This window comes from Struthio camelus, chromosome 6 (genome assembly GCF_040807025.1).
Source record: "Struthio camelus isolate bStrCam1 chromosome 6, bStrCam1.hap1, whole genome shotgun sequence".
NCBI classification, from domain to species: Eukaryota; Metazoa; Chordata; class Aves; order Struthioniformes; family Struthionidae; genus Struthio; species Struthio camelus.
This window is the reverse complement of record NC_090947.1, coordinates 7,317,375-7,344,044: the sequence shown is the minus strand read 5'-3', so window position 1 is coordinate 7,344,044 and position 26,670 is coordinate 7,317,375. Positions and strand designations below refer to the sequence as shown.

General features: G+C 45.0%; 1 protein-coding gene across 26 annotated transcripts in view; it reads left to right on the top strand.

Moving 5' to 3' along the window:
• The window catches only part of MAP2 (microtubule associated protein 2), a 227,150-nt gene that overhangs the window by 75,579 nt on the left and 124,901 nt on the right, over positions 1 to 26,670 (top strand). For 6 of the 26 annotated variants that reach the window (XM_009688652.2, XM_068947951.1, XM_068947946.1 and 3 more), the window contains exons 1-2: positions 9,618 to 9,853; positions 10,225 to 10,285. The exons of 2 other annotated variants lie outside the window; for them this stretch is intronic. The gene's annotated coding sequence lies outside the window, so the exon portion shown is untranslated. Of the gene's footprint in view, positions 1 to 9,614; positions 9,854 to 10,224; positions 10,286 to 26,670 lie in introns of those variants that run through there. 18 more of the 26 variants (XM_068947954.1, XM_068947952.1, XM_068947957.1 and 15 more) reach the window with 8 other exon arrangements.

Here is a 26,670-nt window from a genome sequence, read left to right as displayed (position 1 = left end):
CTATACTGGGTGCCCAGTCTATGCATAATCTCGGTTGCCTGGTTCCAGGAACCAGGCACACATAAGACAGGACCACAGCTAGTCCTTCATTCACTTAGCGTGTTTACACACTGTCTCTAGTGTTCCTTTTAAAAAAATATTTTCTGGTGTTTTACCATTAGAAAGTTTTTTATTTTTTTTATTTTTAAATACATCACCAAAAAATCATCTTTGCTCTTAATTAACTCAGGAAATTCTTGTCTAAATCCCAAGTTGATTTAGAGTGTTGTTGATTGCTTCATCTTCCAAAATTATATATTCTGGAAGATTTTGTATTGCCCTTTGGTGCACTTTTCTTTAGTGAAACCTATCTGAAACCTTAATGTTTAGGAGGAAAGATTAAAAGAATGTTTTCTCAAACTCTCCTCTCCTTTTACCTGTCTCTGGATTCTTCCTAATTTGCCACCACCTTTCTTACAACGCAGAACCCAAATTTTGGCACTTCTCCAGCTGAGACATCGCCACCAAAGAAAATGGAATAATTTTATCAGTGTTTTAGGTACAGCCTCCCCATTAAGGTAAAAATGTGATTTGCCGTCTTTGCCCACGGTAAGCCTTTTCCTGCCAAGCTACTGATTTCATATTTGTCTGGTGGTATATTTGAGGCCTCTTTTTTCAAGAATACCGTTAAGCCTTTTTCTTGATTATTGACGTTCAGATCTGGGAGATGTTCTGCAGTATACTGTGATCATCTTAGGTTTTGGACCTGTTTTCCTGAGTAAGGAAAGCTCATGCCAACTTGGTGCCATGTGCAAATTGAATATTTTATAAGTGCAGAGTCAGAGGAAAAAAAGAGATCAGTTTGCTGGGATTTATTGACAAACTCATATCAGCAGCTTAATCTTTCTTAGTCATGTTACTACCCACCAGGTGTTTAGAAATTGCTGGCTTAATTATTTGTCCCAAAATACTTGCAGGGATGAGGTTTAAGCTGATGGGTTTGTAATTTCCCATGGTTTCCTTTCAAAAGGTAGTGCTAGTGTTAGATCTCTGGGATCTGTTCTGAAATTGTATGTGGTGGTCTTCAGTAAGTAAGGGACTCACAGAATCTGCTGAACTGCGTCTATCTTATTGGAGCGTTCTTTAACCTGTTCTTTCCTGTTGTGACCTAAGATTCTGTTTCCTTTTAAAATTAATTGCATGTAGTATATGTTCACAGTTTATCTTAGCTGTGAAAATTGAGGCAAATGTTGAAAACTACACGTCTGTGCATCTTTGCTATGCTGCTCTGCTGAACCATGACTTCCCCATCTGCTTTTCAGGTTGTATTGAACCTTTTGTTGTTGTTGTTGTTTCATCGGTGCTCTGGTGTTGGCCTAGGTTGCTGTTCTTGTGAACAATGCAATCTTTTGAACATAGCATAAACCAGTGTCCAGATGGCTTACGGTAGGAAGAATTTCCATGGTGGTTGAAGAAACGGTGTGAAAGATTCCCCAGCTTCCTGGTAGCACTGCCATTTGGGCTTATCTTCTGAAATGCCACTGAGCAAAGTACTCGTTCATCCAAAAGAAGGTCATGTCCTGAGGTATGCTTGAGGTATATCAGATGGATTTTGAAGACCTTCATTTATCTGAAATGCCATTTTGCCTAATGGCTTTCTTATCTTCCATCCCATTCTGATAAACAAGATTTGACTATAATTATGTTACACCTTCCAAAAATTTCCCTGGTGATGGCAATTGGATGTGGCATCTTTGGCTTCCTACCCTGGACTCATGAGCAGTGCAACTGAGCTCTGTGAAACAGCTGCTACTTTTCACCCTGAGGGCAACTACCTCCGAGAGACGAGTGAAGCAATTCTCATGTACAGACAACGTAAAAGTCATTTTGGACAGTGCTCTGAAACTAGAGTAAATGAAACCGATGTTGAAGTTACCAAATCCAAGTCTCCAATCACTAAATCCCTTTTAGTCTTGGTGTAGCAACTCCTGTGGACTCAGTGAAGCTGTGGCTGATTTAAATGTGTGCAAGTAAATGGGGGAACCAGGATTATCATGTTAACCATGGGAAATCTGCTTTTATGGTGATGAAAACAAGAATCAATCGCAAGTAGCTAATGAATTTGTCTGCAGTATCTGCTGTGTTCATTTCACAGTAAATGTAACAGCCAAAATCCATTCAGTGCTTTGCAAAGGGGTCCTCTGTGAAGAGGATATCTGCAGTGTTTGGTACATGTCACCCTTCCTTGCCTTTTTATCTAAGAGTACTTTAAGAGTATGTGTAGAAGACGAGTTCTGATCCAACCGCACTGAAGTCGGGGAAATGCTTCTGGTTGTTTTAGCTAGGTTTTGTCTTAGATGTCACAGTGGCTATTAATCACGGGGGTTTTTACTGAAAATTTGCAGCCTGTGAAGCAGAGCTGTTGGATAGGCTCCTTCTATGCAAAGAACTGGGGTCGCCGTGCAAACATGGAATAATGCTGTTGCCTCACCCCGGTGCAGTATTGCATCTGGGTAAACATGGGTCAAGCTGGCTAGTCAGCGGCGTTCTCTGAAGGCGGCTCTTGCCATCTCGCCTCCTTGGTGAGGACGGGGTCGCTTCCCTTCATGCCCAGCTGAGCCGCTGGTAGCTCTTGCACGCGTTTCTCCCCGGCTGCCTGGGTAATGTAAAGTATCGCTAAGTGAGAAGCGCTTCAAACCGATTCTGCTAAACGTTACTACATGATACTGCGATTTCTATTGCCTAGGTAGCTGGATTTGCTGTCCAGGAGGAGGTGGCAAGTTACCAGGACCAAACAATTATTTCATATTTCTTAAATGAAAGTGTGGCTATAGGAGAAAATAGCTAGTTTTTCATGGTAGCTTTTAGGAAGGCCAAGATTTAGCTGCTAGGAAAGACCTCTCTGAAGAGAGGTTGCTTTTTAAATTCCTTTATTAGCATAATGAAAATAAAGGATCTAATGCCATTTTCTTTGGGCATGCAAGTGCAGACCCCTTTCAGAAGAAACTGTGTTTTTAGTACTCCATTTTAATTAGATCCCACGGAGTCAAACAGAACTTAGGCTTTTGCTTACACATTGTCCTAAACATAAATGGAATGTAAATGCTGTCCAAAACCCGCAATTAAGCACAAGAGATAATGTGTGTATTTTACATTGCAGTTACTGTTTTATGTACATTTAAGGCCGTGCTCATGCAGAGGTTACATTTTTAATTGCATGTCATGCAAAATCTGATTCAACAAATGATTCACAGTTGTAAAATATTTTATTTATAAATTTAATACGGAGTGTTAACTAAAGCTTTTGTGATGAGGCGTGACACAACAGTTAATTGAAGGACCACTAGGTTACGTGGTTAGGTGAAGTACAAACTGACATTTGAATAAGCTCTGTCACAGTAGCTGTGATATTTTGGTGTAAGCAAATTTGTGTCTTGACTCATCACCCACTGGTGATGAAGAATTTGTAGTTTTTGTATCTGCAGTATTTTCTTAATCATCAGCCAAGGGGTAGCACGGAGAAACACTCGATGCCTCCAAGATTGACTCCATGGGACGGCCATTTGCAGGGTGGTCATGTGGGCAGGTACTGTCGGTGCCGAGGGCACCTCCCCCTGACAGGTGGGCACCAGAGCACCCGGGGCTGCCTTGGGGGTTAAGGCTGGGGGTTGAACTCGGAGGTATGAACCCATTATGGTCTAGCCTGTTTCTCAGTCTAGGCTGAGGTGTAATGGGAAAGCGGACCTTGCTTTTCAGCATTACCTGGCAAATTTGAATCGTACAGCTTTAGGAGCTTGGTTTAAGCATCTGTTTGGTTCAGCGGTGTGCTGGGCAACCACTTTCCTGCTAGAGAAGGAGAAAGCAGAGAAGAAAAGGTAGAGAGCTTCCCCTAAAGGTAGGACAAGGTTGTGGGGGAAAGAGTAGCACAGACAAGGAGAGTAAATAAAGCAGTTCAACAGACGTTGTGCTGCGCATACTGTTTGGACTTTTGACTTTTCTCTGTCCCTTGCCTGCTGGACGGGGTTGTTAGGTATTGAGAGAGGGAGGTAAAAGGAATGACGCAAAAAGAAGAGTGCGCTGTAGAGCAAGTGAAAGGGGAAGAGCGGGGAACGTCTGGAACGGGAACGAAGCAGCGCTTGGAAGAGCTGGGAGGCAGCTTTGGAGCAAACAGCTAGTTAGTAGAAGTGGGATTTTGAGAAATGGAATGAAAAAGGGGGCAGTGGTGAAGCCTGGGTCCCTCACAGGAGTGAGCGCTTGTGTGACTGCCTGTGGCTGTGTGAATTGTCTCCTCCTCTTGTTTGTGCGTGAGGGAGGGATTTGTAGGAGAAATGCTATCTTTAAGTTAGACCAGAGGATTAATCACCATTTGTGCTTTGACTGCTGTATGCACCAACACTACTCTAATTTAAAGACAGAGCGCGTTTGCCTGAAAACTTGACCTCACTTATATCCTGAGTTTGTTGTGGCTATGATTTATGTGGTAATGAAAAATTAGGCAATTTGTCTCCTGGCAGGAGATGGAATTAAACCTAAAATAAAAAAGAAAAGAAGAATAACTCACTCCTTCTACCTGCATGTTTGAAATAGTAATGGAAGCTGGTGTAGGTAGGCACTGCATTAGCTCTAGGCTGTAAGGCAAGAGTTTTGTGTCCGCTTATCTGATCTTTGAGCCTCCCTTTAGTGCAGCGTTGACTCCACAGCTCTGTCTTTCAGCCTCTAAAGACGCCGTGCTCCTCTGTGTGTGCAGTTCAGTGATTTGTTTTTGTAAAAAGCCACGGCGCTCTCAAGGGCCGTGAGTTTCTACAGCAGTGCTGGTGCTGTAAATTATTTCTGATATTTCAGGCTCATGGAAGCAACTGGAAAGTGCATTCACCTTCCGGGGACTGGGGAAGTCTCCCTGGCCAGCGGGTTCATGACAAGGTGCCTATAGGCTGCGCTAACGGGCAGACGTTAGATGGGTGAACTGATGTTTTAGCGGCTCTCTGAGACGGAGGTTTGCTTCCACAGTTTGTGTTCTGCCACACTAAAATTTGGACTCTCACTCACTGAGAGTGAGACTCACTCAATTTGACTACTCACTCATTTGTTCACTTTTTCTCGGAGGATGGCTTTTCAACTTGAGGAGTTTTGACAAACCGTCACTGACACTTGTACCTCAGTAGCAGAGAGCTGCATGAGATTAAGCTGCTCTCTTCCATGTCATCTACCCCGGGCAGAGTTGATGGTTTATTATGGGACTATACAAAAGCTTACATTGCAGCTTTTATTCGTAGCTTCATCATACATAAATAGGAATTTTGGTGCCTAACAGGAACCGTCTGTGAATTTTGGTTTCTTACTCTTACTGCCCGGGGTAGATCACATGGAAGAGAGCTCTTACTCTTACTGACATCCAAGCTAGAAAGCAAGGATTCCCTAAGAAAGCCGGGAAGATATTTCTCTTGTAGCTTTAAGAGTCTTGTGCGGCTTTGGTTTTTCTGTAAAGCAGGCCTGGGAAAATTTGAATATGCTCTGTCTTTCAGCTTGATTTCAGCGACATGCTCGCACAGAGCAAAATGGGAATCGGAGATACCTTTCTAGATATTCCTCAAACGTATTATTTAGTTAAGAAGAGTCAGCTTGGACTCGCAAAAAAGAGATCATGCCTGAAAATATCTGTCTGACATTTTTAAAACAAGTAACAAGCTGTCATGGCAAGGAGAAAGAGTGGACATAATTTGCCTCGGTTTTGAATGCTCATTTTTATGCTCATGCCACGCAGAAGCCAAGGTTATGTCAGTTGATGCAAAAGAACGGGCTGCAGTACTCAGTGTGAAGGTGCCTTTGCATGGAGGCTGGGAAAGGGGAATGTCACCAGTGCATATAATTGGCCCGATTTATCGATAGGCTGGGAGGAAGGACAGGTAGGTCCCGTGGAGACGATGGAGCTGCTGAGGATGCAAAGCTGGAGGACGCAAGGGGTGCAAAGGAAGTAGTGTGAGTCAAAAGGCTCTGGATAGGCTGCCTGCACGAGATGGGTGGGAAAACTGTTGTACACTCGTTCTCTGGGGAAAAAAATATAACAAGGGGACTCAAAGCAAAACCAGGGTCTCCCTGCATCCTGGAACTTCCTAGCATGACTTTTTAAACCCTTTGCGCCTCGCTACCCACAGAAGCTGCTAACTCAGCTTGCAGCTTTTTCCAGCTCCTCCCCACCATGGTCGTCTCTGTTTCAGTAACCATAGAGATACTGATGGTGGCTCCAGCCTCGGCCCTCCTTGCTGTGTAGCCTGGATGAAAGAGCTAGCATGGTATGCTGCGTATATGTTTCCAGAATTGCTTAATTTCCCTCTGTTCTATTTTCTCCTCAAGCAGAAAAAAAGAAAAGCCAGGTCCATCCTCAAATACCTGGTGAAACAGAATATTCAGATGTGTAACAGAGGAACAGACAATGCTTGCAGAGCCTGGGAAAGCATCCTTCTCCTCTCAGCCTCTCTACACAGGCAGCCGTCCCCAGTCACTGTTGTGAGTGGTAAGACGATAGGGAATAGGAAGAAAAATTCATTGCTCCAGGGCTATTTTTACCTGAGTGGTGCAGTTTCTGTTCAACAGACTTATTCCTCTTAATCTACAGTACTGATCATATTAGATGCTATTTTAAGCATCGCATGAAACGTTCACCCAGTCTTTGGTAAAAGGAAGTAACCAACCCCCAAGTCCTTTGTTAAAGGCCGGTTGCAAGCTTTCGGCAGTGATTTGAGCAGAACGATCTTAGGCTGAGGCTCTGGGAGTGTCTTCCAGCCTGGCTCAGTGGTGGAGATTGTGTGGCCTTGGGCAAGCCTCTTAAGCATTCTTTTCCCCCTAATCCTTAAAATGAGGAGAACGCTGCTCCCTACCTTTTGTGTTTCTGCTTTGTTAAATAGTCTGTTTTAATAGAGACCATCTCCTGTTTTGCCCACCACCTTGCACAGTGGAACCCACTATGCGGCTGGATTTTCTAAGCACTCCTACAGTACAGTAGTGAAGCTGACTTTCATGACCGTTTCATGACTGGCTTTCATGGCCATTTAAAGAGGAAAAACTCATCTATTCATAGAGGATCTTTAGAGTTTAGACTGGACTTCAGTCATGGTCTCACCAGCTCCTTTATTGAGACTAGAAACGTCTTTATTCCTTTCAGAGAGGTAAGATGCAGAAAATGCATGCTGCCTAGCATTGGTTTGATAATTTAAGCCTTTCCAGGACCTTGATTTATTGACAGACTTAATGTTTGTATTTTCATTTTGCTTACGAGTGTTCCTATTTCACTGTGTTGGGGTGCAGTAATTTTATAGAGCGAATTTCCTTTGTGGCTGACCCTTAAAGAAATTGTTGAGCCAGAGAGCATAGGGTTAAATCTAAGAGAGAATTAAGTGTTCTCTGTATTCCAGCATTTAACTGGATTAGGCCCTTCATCACTGTCTCCTCTTGGGCTTTTTGTCTTGTCAGAAATGCGTGAAATGCTTTTACAAAGCTTTACAGGAATATGAAAAGATAAATGGGAGAGCAGCCAGGACAAACTTTATAATTAAGATTGTCTCCTATTTGCAGTAACTTGTTAGAAAACTGTTTGCCAAGGACTGTTTCAGTAGATTGGGTCCCTGGAAATCCTGCTATGGGCAGAGTGAAGGTGGTTTAGATGCTTGCGGGAGACTCAGCCGTGAGCTCCAGGGTGTAAGACACAGCCCTGGGATACGTATCAGTCTGTGGTGAACCGCATGAGGTCTCTCAGGAACACCTGAGAGAGATTTAAGGGCAATTTTCAGGACTTCTTGCTATCCTTCCCCCTTGCCCACTGTGTGCTGTTGTTTCTGGGACCTCCTGGAGGTCCTGGCAGCTTTGGGAAAGAGTCAGTGGTGGAAAGGAGCTGTGGAAGTGAGGGAGAGATCGCAGTGACGCTGTGAACAGCTGCAGCAGTTAAACGGTGGAGCTGAGGAGGATGAGGACAGCGTTAGAGCTTCCCTGGTTTCTGCAGCAGACGAGCTCTGCAGTGGGAAGTTTGGCAGCAGCAGGCACCCCTTTCGATGAGTCACAGGAGGCTTTCTCAGAGGAAGGGTCTAAGAATCGCGCTAGTACTGCGCTGGCTTGTTTTTCTGTCCTTTCTGAAGGCCTTTTTGCTGCCATGCAGGTACATGCTCCACCATCCTCCTTGTCTCATTCAGGCTGTGTTTGAGGGCGAGCGTCTTCCATTTCCTCCTCCTCACTGCTGCAGTGATTGGAGAGGGGGGGGAAACTGTCAGGCCGGGACAGACGCTATTAATGAAGGCACTTGGGTCTGCATATAACCATGAGGAGAAGCAACTTCTTGCTGATACATAGTTTGACAGATAGGTGGAAGGCCTTCTCTAGGGTAGTCATGATTGAGGGGGAAGTGGGGAGGGTGTCGATTCTCTTTGCAGTCCTCCGCCCCTAAACTGGTGGAGAGAAGCCCTGGGAATCCATGGGAGATTTGTTCAACTCACTGTTGAGAATTGGTTCTAGGTGGCTTGTGTGTCCTGTGACTGGCAGGAAATTTAAGCCTGTTGTCGGGCCTTACTGATGTGGTTGGTCTCACTGGTTTCTCTTGACTGCTCGTTTGCTAGAAGTCAGCGTGTGCTGACACTGATGTTTCATTACAAAGCTCGAAAAGAAAGTGAACTCATATTTCTCAAATCTGTTCAGATTTTGATCCTAAGCACTAGATTCAGCTATTTGATTTCAGGTAACAGAGAGTGACCTCATCTCTCAACCTTTGTGCACGTGCATGTGTGTGGGGTTTTTTGGGGGTTCGTTTTTTTTGTGTTTAATTCCTTCATCCTCTTCCAACCCTTCTCTCCAGCTTCTGTCCCTTCCTGGCTGTGCCCTGTCTCCTCCCAAAACACTGGCTGATTTCTGAGACAGACTTTAGCATTTTCAGTATATAGGGAGTTAGAATTCACGAGCCCCTTGTCCTGTTCACATTTACGTTGTTCTGAAGAAAGCCTTGAAATAGGTAGGTGAGACTGGGACTGGTATAGTGGTGATAAAACTGGACCCCTAAAAGAAGCTTGCAAGCTGAACTGTGCAGAGAGCGTTGTGACTCCACTGTGTCAGTCCTACCGGGTCCCCGCTCATCCCCAAAATCCTGCAGCACTTCTCAAGTTCCCCCCTTTTTTTTTTTTCCACTGGGGCGAATAAGCAAACACAAGGCTCAAATAACAGCATAAACGAGCTGGTTCCAAAGCGAAAACAGAAGCAGTAGTAGCAAAATAAAGGGGGAGAGCGAATCACCCTCCTAATCGGTAATGCAGAAAACGTTAAATCCCTCAAGACCTCCTTTTCAGAGCGTACTGTCTGCAAAACCTGTTTAGGATTGGGATCGGCACAGCAATGGAAACTGGGTGTGCTGCTGTCTGTGTGCAGGGTGTGCTTGCGTGTGTTTGGCAGCGGCACAAGAGAAACCAGTTGATGATATTCATAGGATTAAAGGCCTGATTCCTGAGGACTCACTTGGCTGGATGCAATTAAAATGCCTGTCAGGCATTCGATACCAGCAACCCCTTGACGAACCGCTTAAGCAGAGGCGAGGTGCAGCATCCTATTGTAAGTGGATGATGGCGGAGCCGGCTGGTTTGTCATCGTTCTCGAAAATTCGCTGGCCAGTGAACTCCCTCTTCCTCTCCCACTCACCCTCTTTTCCTTTTCACCACTGCGGGGACTTCTTGTAATTTGCAGTTTTCCTTTTCCTGACGTACACATGGTAGATACAAGCTGGTGGCTTGCAGACTGCGTCTGTCTGGAGATAGGCAGCGAGCCGATGGATAACAGCACTCCAGGAGAATGATTATGCAGCGGTTATTTAAGGATAGGCTTTTGTGGTATGGCAGCATATGAACTGGTAATGATTTTATTTTAAAAATGTCGGCTTTATTTGCTTTCTGAAGATTTGGAAGAGTGGCACCTTTATGCTGTAGCATTTTGGGTTTGGTCGGTTGTAGGTTAAATTCTGTAGCACTGCGCATTGGACGAATTAAAATGTATAAGTAATGAACTGTGTGGTCATAAATATATATTTACATATGATGCATACATAATATATCTGTGCACACACATCTTCATATACACATGTTTGTCTAGGTATATTTATGTATATGCATCTATGTCTTTGTGTAATGGGGAAAAAAAACTTTTCTCATAGCTGAAACCTGCTTTTCATCAAAAATAAGGTATTTTCAGTCTTTTTCCCCCACCTCTCATTTATTTTAACAGATTCTCCAGCATATATATAGTCTTGGACGTGACGCACTGATTGGAATCTGCTTGTTCTCAGGTAGGGCACCTCTATATTTGAATATATTTTTAAAGAATGTGAAATTGCAGAGGAAAATCCTGATAGAGGGTTTGGATGGGGTTTTTTTGTTTTTTGTTTTTTTCCGACAGTAGATATTCTTCTTCGTTCTGTCAAACTGTATAGTGTTGCAGCTTTGCATAGGTATTTGAACTGTCTTCGTAGGCGCTGTGAAGTTATTTATGACATGCATGCATAAGCTCCAGCTACTGAACTGATCCTTTCAGCTACAGTGGCTACCGAAGGGTGAAACACAAACCTCAGTGCTTACCTATTGTCTTGATTTAATATACCTCGGGTACAAAAGCATCTCCATCCGTATCAGACGTTGGTTCTTTTTAACGTGGTTTTTAGCATCGGTGAGATTTCTGCAGGCTAGCAAGAACAGGGTTAAACTCACCGGCTTGCTCAGAGCAGGTACAATCTATTACAGCACATGTATTGTTTTCATGGAGGGGAGAAACTTCTTTTAACCCATTCAGTGCTGCCAAAAAAGGCAGGTGTCTCGACTTGGTGTTTCTGTGCACAGCCTTTCAGTGACCTGGCAGTGTTGGGGCAGTGCTGGAAGAGCGTTTATCAGATGGGCTTTTGACATATTGCCAGCGTTTCAGAAATTATTTCTGTATATCAACATGAAGCAAACTACATTTTATAACAGTGTCACTGCTAGATCCCAGGCGAAGTTTATTATCCTCTTTACTCTAATATCTTTTGGCTTTGGTTGCTTTAACCTTTTGAGGCTGTAAAAGCAGTGAATATGGCTAGGGCAGATAGAGGGAGAAAGTGGAATAAAACCCTGCAGAATCGGACCTGGTAGGTGATTTTCTTTGAATTGGACTTTCAGATGTGTCCAGGTGATTAAGGAGCATAGATCTCATTGATTTACAGTGGGGACTGTGCCCTTTAAAAAAACAAAAAAAACCCCCCACCTCACCCCAACAACTAGACAAAAATGAAAATCTCCTTCTGCCTTGGTGGAAAGAGATAAAGATATGTCCATCACCTATTAACTTCTCAGGTGCCAGTTCTCTCCTAGGACTTTCCAGACCAGACTTTATCATGTGCGTTCTTCTCAGGTGTCATAAAACAGATCATACTTCTTAGCTCTGTGTTTAGACTGAAAGCTAACGTGTTTGTAGGGCAGCAGTCAAAATTTGCATTTGTCTTTAATATGACGTTTCAGGGTGCCTTTTGAATAGGAGAATAAAAAAGGTAAGAAATTATTCGCGAAAGGCAGATCTTGTTTTATTTCCAGCCTGGGTAAACCAGGAATAATGGTAAGTCTGTGGAAAAAACCTAGTCTCCTAAAATGTCTGGTCTGGTTCGCAGAACAACTTTAGGACTGGCAAGAATTTGGGCCACTGCTGGCAGCAATGGGTGCCCATGAAATTTGGTGCATAATCAGTTTCACTGCAATAAATTGATAAAACTGATTGATAGATGCTCTTTTGAGGGGAAAAACATTAGTGATTTTTTTCAGGATATTTTCTCTCCTATTTTTCTTGCACGTCTTTCTATTCCTCATTCTCCTGTTGTACACGTCCTGCTGTTCTCTAGGCCCTTACGTTCTTTCTATCTTTGGCAGAAGGCTTCTTGGCGTCTAGATTTTCCTGGCTAAATAAAATTCTTCAAAAGAATCCTTTATTTGTTAGTTTTTATAAGTTGCTCTTAATACTCTTTTCTCGTGGTATCAATTATCACTAGACTCATTAAAATAGAAAGGCATGAAGTAAATAGTGTATAAAATACTTTAATTCTTGAAAAATTCATTCAGTGATCTTTTTTAGCTAGAGCAAGAAGTGCTTTTTCTTTCTTCTACTTTTAATTTCATTTCCATTATCCAAGGGCAGCAAGCCAAACTGCAGTCTCATTCTGATTTCATTAATGTTTTGCAAACTCTGTCTCAAGGACTAATGCTGCTTGCTGGTCTTGATGTCAACATCCAAGGTTTTGCTGCAGTATTGGAGAACAGAAAATGGGAGTTCTCTCACAAGGAGAAGTGATGGCATTGCTAGCAGACAAGTACAATTGTCGAGTTTTCCACAGTATCAGTGGATAATGAGTCGAAATGTTTGATAATGTGATCCCCTTGGATTAATGTTTTTCATCTCCTATGGAAATGTTTCTTATCTCCTGCACACAGCATCCTATCAGACCTCTGTGGTCTCCTAAAAACAGAAAGATTGTGTCGACCATTAGTTGTTAAATCAGATTTGCTGAGGGGACGCAGCTTTTTGATACAAACAGTATATCTACGTGTCTCGTACCTCTAATTAATCAGCTGTTTTAACCTTCTGCCTTGATCTGGGTTTTTAAGATTCATGCTGCAAATAATGCTTTCTGGCTACAAAGAAGAAAATGAGATGTTATGCGGGTAAAAATGCAAATCACTTCAAATGATATTATTTTCTTGAAGCAGAGGTAAGGGACACTTACTCTGTAACAAGAAAATTTATTCTAGATTGACGGGATTTAAAATCCCATAGCTACAGTGGTGGAATAAACTGTTGTGGAATATCCAAAAAAAAGAGTCTTTTTTGTTAACTGACATAAAAAGGCAACAGAAGCCAGAGTTAATAGCAGCAATGAGATGTGTTGGATTACAGTTGGCAGACTCTAGGGCACGCACCCAGAATGATGTGATGTTTGGCACTCTCCTTCATTTAAACGAATGACACAGTGCCCAAATGTGCTGACAGCCTTCAAAAGAAACGCACGGCGTCGGTTTGGCCCCGGGGTTCTTTTACCGGGAGCAGCATCAGGAGCGGGTTTGGCCCCAGCGTCTGCCTCCGTCCCAAAACTGCCCAGCAGTTCTTGGCTCCGCTTCTGGGGCGGCAGCGAAGCACCCTGCCCGTTGCTAGGACGTCCTTTCTTAGCTGTGCCTCGGAGGTAAGTAGGAGTCTTGCTTTATGGCTGTCCTAGGCTGGGTCTTGACTTCCTCAGCTTTCTCACCGAGGTCAGGGGTAGAGCACCGACATTAACGTTGTTTTCCCTTATGATTACATGAAGCATGTTCATGAGCATCGGAATCAAGTGGAGCTTGCTTTCCTTTTGATTTCTGTCTTGTGTTTGATGACAAATTCTCAGTGAACGCTTCCCTGATATTTTATTTTTTTAGAAAGGCTCTTCCCTGGGCAGATTTTTCAGTGGCAAATAAGGTGTGTGTCATGATGCCCCTTTCAGCTGGGGCACTTGCAGGGTCAGTCTCTTCCATTTAGATATCTCTTTTCATGTGACTTGTGGGAAGTTATCTCTGCTTCTTCGCCAGAGCCGGTTGAAATTGGCCAATAGGTTCAAAAGTTATTAGTTGAAGAGAACGTAATCCGTGTAAGATTTACTTTCTGTGGGAAACAGTGGAGTTAATGGATAGTGGTTTCGTTCATAGTCACGAATATCGGTTTCCTGTGGGTTTACATCTTTCCTGCCTCTCCTCCCCTACCACGTCTTCCAATAGCTTTGCACCAGAGTATCCCAGTTCTTCAGTGGTCCTTTCCGATCAGCTGGGCAGGAGTCGGCATGTGCTAGAGCTGCTCCCGGACTCAAGGAAGACGGGAAGCAGTAAATAAGTGGTGGGCCCATGCTAGCATTTCCCTCGTTTGAGGGAAAGGAAGACTCCCTTGTGCTTTGTGTTTCATTTCTAGGAAGAAAATGTCTACCTGTCCTTCACTCTCTGTCAAACTGTGTTTAAATATTAAGAATTAGGGGCAGTGAGGCAGTTAAAATAGCAGAAGTTAGCTTTAGGAGGTTTGAAGAAGGGTACCAGGTAAAACCTTTCAAGAGCATGACCATCAAAGCACAGAAATCCAGTGGAGGGTGAGCTGGGCCAGGAGCTCAGCTCACAGGGCACCACTGGAGGCAGACGAGAGGATTGGGCGCAGGCCTGCAGTTGCTGTGAAAGGCTAGATGCTGCCGCTGTCGCTTCTGGAAGGTCAGGTCATCTTTCTCTTCCTTTTTTCCCCTGTTTGTAAAAAGCAAGAATACCGATACGTTCCTCAGCAGGGGTGTTCATCAGCTTGGCAAAATACTTGAGCTCCTTGGGTGGATGAAGCTGGGTACGCGTAAAGTTTAATCGTGGAACTCGTATGGTGGCTTTTGTCCTGGCTGTGGTGTCTGAGGTGGTAGTGTTAGTAGTGTAGTCATAGTAACAGTAAAAAGGTTTAGTAAAATACATACTTTGTTCCCCCTTTTCCTCCCATGAACTTAGCTTTTTCTCCCTGTGAAAGCCCTTGCTGCGGACGATTCTGTTGTGATCTTAGAAGCCTGAGGATGGCTGTTAATATGATGATGAACAAACGGCAATCAGTTCACCTGTCCCCTTTTATACAGAACGTAGCTGTTCCCTGATGGAGAGTTAAGCTGGCATGCCAAAGCTGGGAAAGCCAAAAAGAGGCTGCGTTGCCAGGAGCGTGCTAGGAAAAAACCTCCCCGGCGGGGCTGCTGCTGACTCACGCTTTGCAAAGCTGGAATGTTCCCTGAAAGGCTGGAGACGCGGACCAGCTTCCGCTCCCTCTCGCGGGCAGGGGACAGTTCATTGTGTTACTTGCCACCGAGTGAAGCCTCTAGATAGTTACGCACTGCTGCATTTTCACTGACGTTTTATGGAGTGCATTAGCATGGAGCTTGCGAGAAATCATGGGCAATTTATTTTAATACATTGGGTGACAGTCGATGCTAAATCACAGCAGCTATTTACATTTCTTTTCTGAGTCATCCTGGTTCTGGCGATAAGGTGATTTTTTTCAATGTGTGCAGTTAGTAAATTGAGTTCATCAGTTTTTTTTAATGTGTATTTTTACTCTTAAAGATGCAAATATATTCCTTAATTGGCTAAAAGAAGATGAGTGACATTTAAGATGTCTTTCCTTAGCCTTTTCATCATCAAGGGGAAGAGGTTCATGAGCGCTAACGACAGGAATAGAGAGCAGTGGGGGAGAGATCATAGAGCTGTATATTTAAATATCAACATGAAACTCCCAGTATCATGCAGTTGCCTGGATGTCATAATGTAGCAGAGAGGAAACCATGCTAAACTTGCATATGATTTTTGCACTACAGAAAGCACCTAGTTCTGTCCTGCAGAATCCCCAGATTACAGCCGTTTAACTGAACTGGTTTGAGGGTGGGTTTCTTGCACCAGTCGAAAACACTTTTCAGGGTAATTGTGCTGGCTCAGCTTTTTGTTTGGCCTTAGGGTCCTCCATATTGACTTAATGCAGTAAACCCCAAATTTATAATGAATCGAGATGACCGATACCTGTATTCATAACTTGATGTTAAATCATGCCTTAGGTAGCGCTGCAGTTCAGCTGCCTGCCCGCCGGTCCGTGTTGCCAGGCCCTGTTCTGGTGCTCCAGCAGAGATTTCATTTCCCCCGCCGGTGGCAGAGGCGCTTGGCTGCTCTCCTCATCAGGTGCTGCGTCCGGGGGGATTCCCTACCCCAGTGGGATTCTCCTCTAATGCTTTGCTCGTGCCCCCCCGTCAAGTCGAGCACAGTCTGGCTTTTGATCTTGTGTGTTTCTAAAGTTTATGCGGAGTTTGAAATGCACAAGATTGATTTATATGCACAAGCGTAGCTGAAGCGCACCGGGCTGTGGGTTTCTCTCTGAGAACGCGTGCTATTCTGGAGTTAGTAGCTCCTACACTGTATGCTCTAAATCTCTAAAAGGACAAAAGACAACAGTTGAGTAATCTTTTCTTGATTTTAGCAACATGATGTTAAAACTAAAGGACCTTTAGATGCCAAAGAATGAGTCAAGATTGCACTGATAGGTTTTTTTTTTTTTTCTTGTTCATAGTTGGGATAAAATAGACTAAATTAAAACAACAAAATAGGATCATCAGTAATTTAGTGAAAGAAGAAGATAGAAACCAGAGAAGATAGAAACCCGAGACTTAAAGCTTTGCGACTCCCCCCACTCTTATACCCTCACCAGAGAGGCTGAGGGCGGAGGTCTGGCTTTGCAGAGCCCACTGAGGCTGGAGGAGGTGTCTGCTCTGAGCGCCCATGGCAGGAGTTCACCGCGCTCGGGGCTGCCCTTGCCGGGGTCCCGCAGAGCAGGAGCTTGCCTTCTCCTCGCGTGGATGCACGGTGCCTAAGAGAATTGCATCCTCCTCTTTGGAAGGTTGCCACAAAGAGCTTCTGCAATGCAACTAAGTACCTTAACAATCATTATAATAAGAATTGGTGCTATTATCATCAGTGGCGTAATGTAATTAATAACAACAGCAGGATTGTTATCAGGAACCGTGAGACACTGACAGAATTGCTTGCGGCGGTAAGATTGCCTGCAAAGTCTAGAAAATGCCCCTTAGAGGGGATAGATGAATGTGCTTATTCTTAGCTTTTTTGCATTTAGTGTCCATTAGTCAAAATGTCCCAGTGAATACTTGTGGAAGTGATTGCGAAAAGTAATTTTAAGACTCTCATATTTTGTCCAGGTGTTACCTAAAAGTAGTTTTACAGCTGTATAACTAACCCGCATCAGTGCAAATCTTAGAATACTGTTGTGTGTGGTACACATAAGCAAGAAACCCAGCAGCACTTTAGCTGATTAATTATTGAACACAGGGAATGGAAACTGGGCTCCGTGACATAAGTAACGTATCTGTGCAGCTTGCAGACAATTTACAAACCAGGAATAACTCCCTGAAATAAGTCACTGAGGAATATTTGAATTTAAAAAGAAATTGAGAATTTTTTATGGCTGTATTACAAACAGAAGAGAAAGGAAGCGAGGAGGTTGTTGTTCTGGGCTGTTGCCCAGTCTCACTGGTCCCCACGAAGTCTGCTTTGCACCTCATTAGCATGTTTGCCTAGGTGGGATTTGAGAGAAGAGTAGTCAGAGATTTTCAGCTTGAAAGAGCTTTTTATATGGTGCGCTGCTTTGGTACTGGGAACAGTTGGCCTGGCTGGGAAGAGTTCTCGGGCGTTTTTGAGCTACTACATTATAATTACAGTGAAATCCAGAGCAATCCTTTCCAGTGTCCTTGTCCTATAACTCTCTCTCCCCTCAAATAGAGTGTTATGTTACAGATCCTCCAGTGCTTTTTTTCTCTACTTCCCCCTTCATCTTAGGGTCTCGCCACGAAAAGGTTAGTAACTGAAGCCTGGATGTCTGTAGATAATGCCGTTTTAAAGGGATGGCCCCGGTTCCCTGCAAGAGCTGCTTTCCGAAGGCTTCGGAGGAGCCAGGAAACATCACCCCAAACTAGCTCTGCTGTGCTGTGCCTTGGCTGGCAGCAGTGAAGAAGAGATGGCTATGGAGAAAAGGGGATACGCCAAAAAGATGCGTTTTGGGGCCTTGTACATGTAGTAGGGACAATCCAAATCTGGGTGACCGCCAGGATACGGTTGTTCATTGCAACCTGGCTCGCCTGCTGTGGCCAGCCCACGGCAAGCTGCTGCATGGCGATGCTGAGCTATTTCTGATAAGGAAGTCAGTGGGAGGTGTGCGCAGCCCTTTACCTAGTAAAAGCAGTCAGCTGGGAAATGGTGGGTAGGTGTGGGGCAGGCTTCTGCTCAGGCACAGTGACATGGAGGTGCTGCCGGCGCTCGCGACAGGGCGTTTGCTGTGGGAATTGTCCTCGGGTAAGAGGCAGGACGAGGTGCTTGCTCCTCTGAGCAATCAGATGATAAGCATTTGAGGTTGCGGTGTCCTCTGTAGGCAGCTTGGCAGATGATTGTGGTTCTGTTTCAGGGACTACTTGGGCACGGGAGCTGCCTCAGCTCCCTTTTGGGTTGAGATTTGATACCGTGGCTCCTCCGCAAGTTCCTTCTTGGCTGTGGGACCCAAACTTATTTTTCATGATCATCTATTAAACAAAGCTTAATCTGTGCCCAGCAGGGCAGACACATGGCTACAGTCATGGTATCTGCTTTGCAAAGTATCTGTGGTTCCCCCCTCCCCCTAACGTACCAACCTCTAGTTAAAAATGGAGAAAGGGAGTGAATCATGGGGAAGGAGGGACAGTCAAATCATTGCATTTGTGTCCAAGTGTTCACCTCCGTTTTGTTAGTGTTTGTATTTACCTTTTCCAGAGCCGCCTTTGTTACAAGGAGCCCTTGCGATAACACTGTTTTGGCCCATAAAATGCCCTTCTGTAATATCCAAAAGGGGAAGAGACATGTAAACTCTTCTTCCTTATACCAGTGGAGGAGTATTGGAATTAGCAGTATTTTTTTGAGGTCCATTGGAATAAAGTACTGTGGACAAACTAATTCCTGGAGCAAATCAGATTATTTCAGTAATGTAATATGACTGTGGCATCTGTATGTATATATGTATAATCATATATACAGAAAAATAGATTTTGAAATCCATATTATTGGGGGGGGGGGAAGTGCATCTTTTTTCACTCTCCTGGAATTTCATTCAATTTATAAAACTCAGTGCCTGGGTCATTCCCCCCCCCCCCCCCCCGCCCTTCTGACGTTTGTTGAAGGGAGACGTTTATTCACATCGCTTAACCGAAAAAGATTGTTTAGATGTTCTCAACTGTTACTGAGGTAAAACTGATAAAATCATAAAAAATGCTGTAAGCGGGCCTAGTCCTGCATCTACTGAATTGACTATTGCCTTGAAAAGGCCTTAGATTAGGTTTGCAGTGAAGAGTAATCACAAAATGTGGGCATCTCCTTTCCACCTGTACTTCTGGCCGTATGATTTTCGAAGTGTAACGAGCGGCCCAAACTGTTCGTACGCGTCCTGCAAACGCGTTGCTGCCTCCGGATTCAGTTCGCGTTGTGGTGCTGATTCTCTTCCTTCCAGTTATGCCCCTTTCCCCCTTAAAACAAGGGAAAGCCGTAGTCATATAACAAACCACGTCTTGAGAAGGAAAGTTGTGTGTTATGACGGAGCTTAAAAAAGCTTTTGAGGATTTGCGGCTGTGAGCGTGTGGGACCTGAGCCCAGAGCCCTTTCGTTTTCCCGCAGTGCTGTTTGCAGAGATCGTCAGAAGACAGACGGGCGTAGACAGGCGTCAAGTGGTGCAGAACGTGGACGGCGCGTGAAGCGGTAGCGGTCAGCTCCTGCAAGGAGCCCTGGCTCCTAGCAGCGCCTGCAGCGCTCGCTCGCCAGGCTGCGCCTGCGGTCGGCCCTGCTGACGGACCGCGTCGCAGCAGCGAGGCAGCGGCCCTCTGCCGCTCTGCAGGTTCGCTGGGGAAGGTGAAGCCAGTGGACTGAAGTAGGCCTTGCAGTATTTAAACCCACGGTCTCACAGTGCCTGAGGCGGGGGGGAAGGGCCCGCAGAGTCTGTGAGGTGGTATTGCAGAAACCTGCCGCGATCGCTGGTCTCGCTCGCCCCCTTGGCAGCCCCCCGGCTCTTGCAGTGGGCTCTGGTGTCTCTTCATCACCTCTTGCTTTGGGTAAGAAGCTTCCCATAGCAGAAATTGGCCTTGGATGCCGGAGCCTTAGCCGCTTAGCGGAATTAAGTCTCGCACTGATGCGCATCGCTCAGAATTCCCGGCAGCCTGCCTGCTCTGCCCCCTCGGCTGGCACAGCAGTTCGCTGATTCTCTTGCCCCGTGTCTCTCCTGGGTTGTCGGTGTTGGTACCCACGCTCTGCTTGGGGACGGTTTGTGACTTCCAGGGAAAGCGGCAGTCGTTTGTTCAGCCCTCTGCCCTCCACCTGGCAGCTGCTTCCTTTGTAACTGAGAAAAGAGCTGCAACATGGAGTTTATCGGGCTGGGCATCGCGTTTCTAAAGCGGCCGCTGCTCGGCCTTTCCAAGAGCCGTGCTGCTTTGTCCTGTGGCCTCGCGCACACGCTCAAAAGCAGGAGACGGACGCAAAGCTCCTGGCTACCGCTCAGGAGCGTCTGTCCCAGGCTTCGCTCGCTTGGGGAGAACGGGTGCCTTGGTAAACGGTAGAGCGGAGGGGAAAGCGTGACCCCTGCACCTGTCCCGGCTTGGAGGCCTCTGTGCAGCGAGGGCTGGTCTCTGAATCAGCACGTGGCCGGAGCTGCGGTGCGCGCAGGAAGGCCTCTTGTCTGTTTAAATGGACTTGATAGCTATTGTGTGGCTGCCACCTGTCCCTCTTCACGCAGGAATAAGTTTGTTTTATTATTATCTTTAACCGTATCTTACTGGGCCTTTAAACCACTGGTCAGTCTCCATTCGTTGTTGGATAGAGGAATTGCTACTTTTTTTTTTTTTTAATAGAAAATATGATCTCACCATGATAGCGGTTCATGAGCCTTTTTCCCCTCCTTTTTGGTGTGAGCGGCTTTCTGTTTGACAAATGTGCTTGATAGCAGGGAACTTACCACAGCATTTATCATCCTGATTCAACAGCGCACTTTGCTTTATATAGGGAACAGCGGCCATCTGAACAACAGTTGTAATAGGCATTTAAGCCAAAATACATTTTATGATCTAATATATTAGCATGGAAGTAAGTGCAAGCTTTGGGGGAGACAAGGGATTGGGCATGGGGTATGCTGCAGAGAACGCCTGAAGAATGCTGCTTGCAGGGGTGAGAGCGCTGAAGGGGTTTTAAGGCGGGTTAACTGTAGTAACCAAAATGGTCAATGTAACGGTCCTCTTTGTGCCTCTCTGTATCGAGTCAGTCTGCCTGTAGCGATTCCTAGTGAGAGCTGGGTCGGGGCTGCCTTGCCGCGTGCGTGGCAGCGGCGCGCGGGCTGCCGTGCTTTGGCGCGCTGGCCGCACGCAGGCAGCTGCGGCAGGGCTGCAGCCCTGCTCGGGTCTAAGTGCGGGTGGTTATTGGTCCTTGGATGTTTTATTGGTTGTATTTAGTTGAGATGTTCTCCACATCAAGCAACAGAGACTTGTTAAAGAGCTGCAAGCACTGAGCTGCCCAAGTAAAATTTTCCCCTTTGACAAGCTCTCCAAGTCACGAGGACTTGGAGAAGTAAACGCAAGAAACGGGAATGTTCTGGAAGATTTCTGAAGGTGTTTGTCATCCGCAGGCAGGGATTAAGCCAGTGCCAGCTCAGGGTCCCTCCCTTGCTGTTGGTGGAGCCCTCTCGCTTTTGTGGTCCTGCGAGCTGCAGGCTGGCGCGGTGGGTTCTCCAGAGACAGGAGGGTGTTGAATTGTCCTTGGCGCTTAGCACAGTGTCACAGTCTATTGCTTTGTCCCTCCCAGTCTGGGAATTAAGAATTGACTGGTGCATTAGCTCACTGAGGGCAGAAAGCATATGGGATTTTGGTGTAGTCAGGCTTCATGGCAGGGGTGATTCCTCCAGGGTGTGAAACGTGGTAGCGCTCTCGGGTTATTACTTCTGTCGCCTGGAGGTGAAAATTGGGAGGTGGCGGGAGGATAAAAGGGTTTTTAAAAAAAAAAAAAAACACCATTGAATTTTGAGCTCTTCAGTGTTTTGTGTCGGCTTGCTTTTGCCAATTTCCGGTCTCTATGTCCCATAGATATCTGAGTTGCCACAAAAAAATTGAAGTGCTCCAAATTATAAAAGCACTGCATAAGTCCATTCTTAATGTATCTTAGGGTAGACGCTGCTGCGGAGACCTTTGCCTGGGCTGCCGGGTCAGTGAAGATGTTAATCGGTAGGCGTAAGGGCAAGCTGAACGGTGGGGATCAAGAAAGAACTTTCTTTTGGTGCTCCTGGTCACAGCTGCAGCCTGTCACTATTCCTCGCAGGGACGTAGCTGCTGGAGGGGCAGCGCCTACGCGCAAAACTGAAGTGGGAAGCGATGTCTTAAAAAGGAGGTGGAGGGAAGAGAAAAAGATGAACCTTTTCTGTTTTGAATTGCTGTAGAAACTTTCCAGCAGTGTGGCTTTGGTTTTGTTCTGCTGCAGTCGCTAGCAATTCGATCCTCACAGAAAACGGGCTGCTGTGCTTTCTGCACTAAGCATGCCTTGCCTCATTCACGTTCAGGACGGGCGGAGGGAGGACTGTAGCATTGCTGCAGACTCACTTAAGCAAAACTAAGCAGCAGTTAGTCCACTGTATAAGAAAATGTGAGTAATTATAGATGGTTAGACCCGCTGAATAAAATAGTTGGAGAGTTGTGAAGCTGGTGTCTGGGGACCCTGAGACAGAACATGACTGAACATATGAAAATGTGTTCTTACTTATTTACTATAGTTTCTTGGTTGTGAGTTCAAAGAAGTGAAACATACTGAGTACCTTCAGAGAGAAAATAGGAGATTAACTAAAAGAAACACCTTTGTTTTTTTTAAAAAAAAAAACAAAAAACAAAAAAAACCAAAGTACATTCACAGGGGGTTTTAGCAGCATTCATCAGCTACGGCTAAAGGAAGCCCGTGCTCCGAGCAGCGCAGCCTGGCCCAGGGGGTTGGCAGGGGTTGTTTGAACCCTGCCACAGGGTGAACAAACCTTCACAGGGGTTGTTTTGGGATACGAGTGCTTGGAGTTTTCCTGTGCCTGCTCTGGCTGTTTCTGGATGGTTTTTGTCCTAAGAGGAGCTGCATGTTTGCTGACGATTGCTTGTATTATTTTGTCTTTATGATGTTTACCTTTTTACTGTTAGAGGTCTGTTTTTGTCTTTTTAGGCTCCTGCAAGTGGTGATCCTGTGCAAACCCCAGGAATGTCATTCTGCTTTCCTGGTGTCAGCTGCAGTTTCTGGGAGGCGGGGAGGAGGATGGGATGAAGGAGCAATTCACAAACTTCAAGTAGCTTGTATGATGAGGCAGCTCTTCAGTGCTTAACCCAAAGATGTTTCTAGATGCTGGTGTACCAAGTTGGTTTCAAGAAAGCAGTTCTCATCCTAGATATTTCACTGTAACTTGGGATGAGTTGTTTAATTCCTACCCTCCCCCCTGCCTCCATTACTTGGCTTTCTTACCTGGAAAATGGTTGGAAAAAACAAAAAGCTTTACATCTCTGGATGCTAGGAGGTAGATAACGTAAAATATGGGTATTTATATAGTTGTCAAAGCCTGGACATGCCCTACATTGTCTTGAAAGTAGGGTGACTAGGTCAGTCACTTTGCAAGGCTGGACCTAGATTTTACGACTGGATTGCCATTCTCCCAGGGGATTCACAGCTTGAAGGCACTGCTGTGTGAATGTGCTGTTGATAAGAGTAAGGGCAAAGAAATAAGTGCCAGTGCTTTGCTTTTGGAGCAAATAAAACCCTGCGGTCTGTAGCATGGAAAGGCGCTGCTAGCAAGTGCTTGTAAAAGCATTTGTCGTTTTTCTTTATACGGGGATATCTAAAACACCAGGAAAGAACTTTTAAACTTCCTAAAAATCACTGCATGTAAAATTTGGCGTTAGGGCCAAAGGTGTGTTGAAAAGTATCTGTTATATGAAACTGATGTGAGCATCTTGGATCTTGAAACTGTCAGGAAGGCCCCTTCAAAGGTGAATCACATTTGATCGTCTAAAGGCAGAGCTGTCAGGGTGCCTGAGTATAGCTGTTTCCCAGTCTAATAGAGACCCAGTTGTTCATACTGAAGGCCAGAAAAAGAAAAATGCTTCTGAATTTGAGGCCATGAACTTAGCACTGTTGTTTACTATGCTGCTTCCAAGAGTTCGAATCTAACACCTGATTTTAGCTCTTCAAAAGATAACTTCACCTTCCTGTTGTTTGCCCTCATTCTTGAATCATCCAGCCTCCACAGGAGTGTGGGGTGAATTTCTGTGTGTGTGTGTGCGTGCGCGCGCGTACAAGCACAATCAATTCTTTCACACTTGACGCCATGCAAAAAAGTACCATTTGACTCAGGCTTCTCTGAATGGGGAAGCAGCGAGTGATATAAAGCACCTTTTACTAGTGATATTGTGTCCATCTTAAGAGATGCCCTTCAGGTTGCAGTTACGCTTGCAGATAATTCTGAGCAGTGCTATGCATAGGCCTGGCTGACCTCCAAGCTTGCTACTACTGTGTAAGTGGAGTTTTGGCCATGTCTCCTGGAACCGCCGCCTCGCTTCCATTTACCCCCTGAATAGCCAGAAAAAGGCTGAAGTGGCACTAACTCCTTCACTTGTGCGTTAGCAGAGTGGGTGGAAGTAACTTGAAGGAGGTGAGCAAGCACCTTTGCTCTGTTCACAAGGGGGTTCACTTCCTGCTTATTTTCTGTGGTGATGGAGGGAAGGAGCACCTGTGAAGAAACCAACTCCTGCAGCTGCAAAGTTAGGCTAGAGATCTGGGAATCCCTTAGCTAACTGTGGAAGTCATGTGTGTGTGTATATAAAAAATACCTGAAGCCGGGTCATTCTTATCAAGTGGCATGTCCCAAGGATGAGCGTGCTAGGAACGTTTGCTGTTAAGCTGCATGTGGCTTTTGTTAAGGGGCTACGGGCAGCTAACAAAGAGAACACATTCTCACTTCTGTGGTCTAAGAAAGTCTGAATTCAGTTTCCGTCATTCTGGGACCGTGTCCCTCTTTGTCTTTTCAGCCTGTCTGGCTCTTAAGGTCTTTAGAGACTTTGATGCTATGTGGGACCTCTTGTTTGGTATCTTACTACTCTGAGAGCATGTTCTCAGCCTTGACGCTCTTTTCCACAGACAGAGTCCTATGTGAGATAGGTAGGTGTACAGACTGGAGACAGCGCTGCAGTGACAAATATTCGACTCCTAGAACCACTGTGCAGCAAAGCGTCTGAGAGAGCATCAGACCTGCATCCTCTGAGGATACCGCACATTCCCACTGGGCCTCCTCAGCTATTAGCTGTCGTTGAACCTTGCACGACAGCCATTAAATCGACTTGTGATTGATTCTGAAATAATTTCTTAGGTCCTAGACACCCCTGTTATAACAGAATGATTCTTTTGACCACTCTTCCCTTAAGATCAGGGCCCTCCTCTGCTTATCCTGTGTATCTTGTCCAAAGTGTATGATGATGTCAGTAGGACCTGATCCAAAGCCTACTGAAACCAATGAAAAGTTTGTCAGCTTCAGTGGGTTTTGGATTGGGCACCTAAAGGACTACTTTAGTCAGTAAAGAGACCGCACTGGGCTTATTAGATCCTGGCACTAGGAGATGAAGGGCTACTCTCACTTTTGGGAGCATATTTTGATGAGGTCACTACAAGAAGGCAATGGCTCTCTGAGGTCACTGTCACTGCCAAGAGGAGAGCGACTCACCTTCTTAAGGCATGTTGGATGTTGTACTGCGTGTTGTGTAAGTCTTGTGCAAAGCTGGACTGAGTCTGCATGACCTACTTGACTTAGAAGAAGACTTCACCTCTGCTGTAGTCAGTCTTGTTCTGAGAGAAGACGTAGTAAGCATGTGTTTTTTATTAGGTGACCTGTAAGATAAAGATGAGGGAAGTTAATTGAAATTGTCACTGCAGCCTCTTGCCAGAGGCTGTCATTATGCTGAAGAGTGACATTAGTGAGCATGGGACAGTTTGTTGTTAAGTATTAACTACAAAAATTCACCTTCCAGTTATTCACTTATGCTGACCTGCTAGAGATCTGGCTCGCTGTAGTTCCTAAATTGCCATTTCCTCTAAAATGCATAGGACTGTTAGAGATAATTTTATAGTATAACGCATCTAAAGAGCTCTAAACCACATCTATATTTTGCAGGTGGTGTCTGTTTCTTGGTTGATCTTCCTTCCATGCATTGCTGCTAAGGTGTAGTTGTGGTGCGAATGAGGAGGTGTTTAGATATATGCTATGTTTATACAAATGAAGATGTTTTAATTCTCATATCTACATAATTATAATGAATACGTAGGCAGTAACTGTGATGGACGTAGCTGAATGTTTAAAAGGTAAGAACGGTGGGGCGAAAATAGCAAAAAGGCTGTTGAAAATAAGTTATATTTCTTCTGTATGGTTTAATAACAACACATGCGGCTGTGTGGGTACAACCTTAGAAATTAAACTCACGTCGAAATGCTTTAATTTCCATATCCAAACAGATTTGTGTGGTTTTATTGACTGGTTACAAACAGTGCATTAAAACATATGCCATCAAGATTAGGGCACTGTTTCCTGCAGGGTAGTTCCTTACTGCATGTTATTTACTCTTTCTCTCTAGGGAAATCCCGGTGGCATAAGTCCCTGCATATGTTCACCATAAACCCACCAAGGATACATGTTTCATCCAGAATGGGGCTCATTAGCAATGTGAAAGTAGCACAGACCTTTGAGATATCTTTTAGCATTCTTGTACACGTTTCAGGATCACAGAAGGTGTCGGAAACGATTAGTCCCCATGAGGGCACCGTCTCAGATGTCAGGGACTGCTGGAAGTTGGTCACAAGCTTGCTGAGAGCAGGAACTGGGCGTTCATAAGAGAGACCAAAGCTAATATCTTGTCTCACTCCCTTGTGAGCTCCGTTAGCTGTTCCCAGTCAACGATAGTTTCCCATTTTACTACTGAGTTTCCCTCAGTAGTAAAAATTAATGTTACGGAAGTATCTTCTAGCGGGGGATCCTTTTGACTCAAGAAGCTCTTTCCTTTGTGACTGGTGT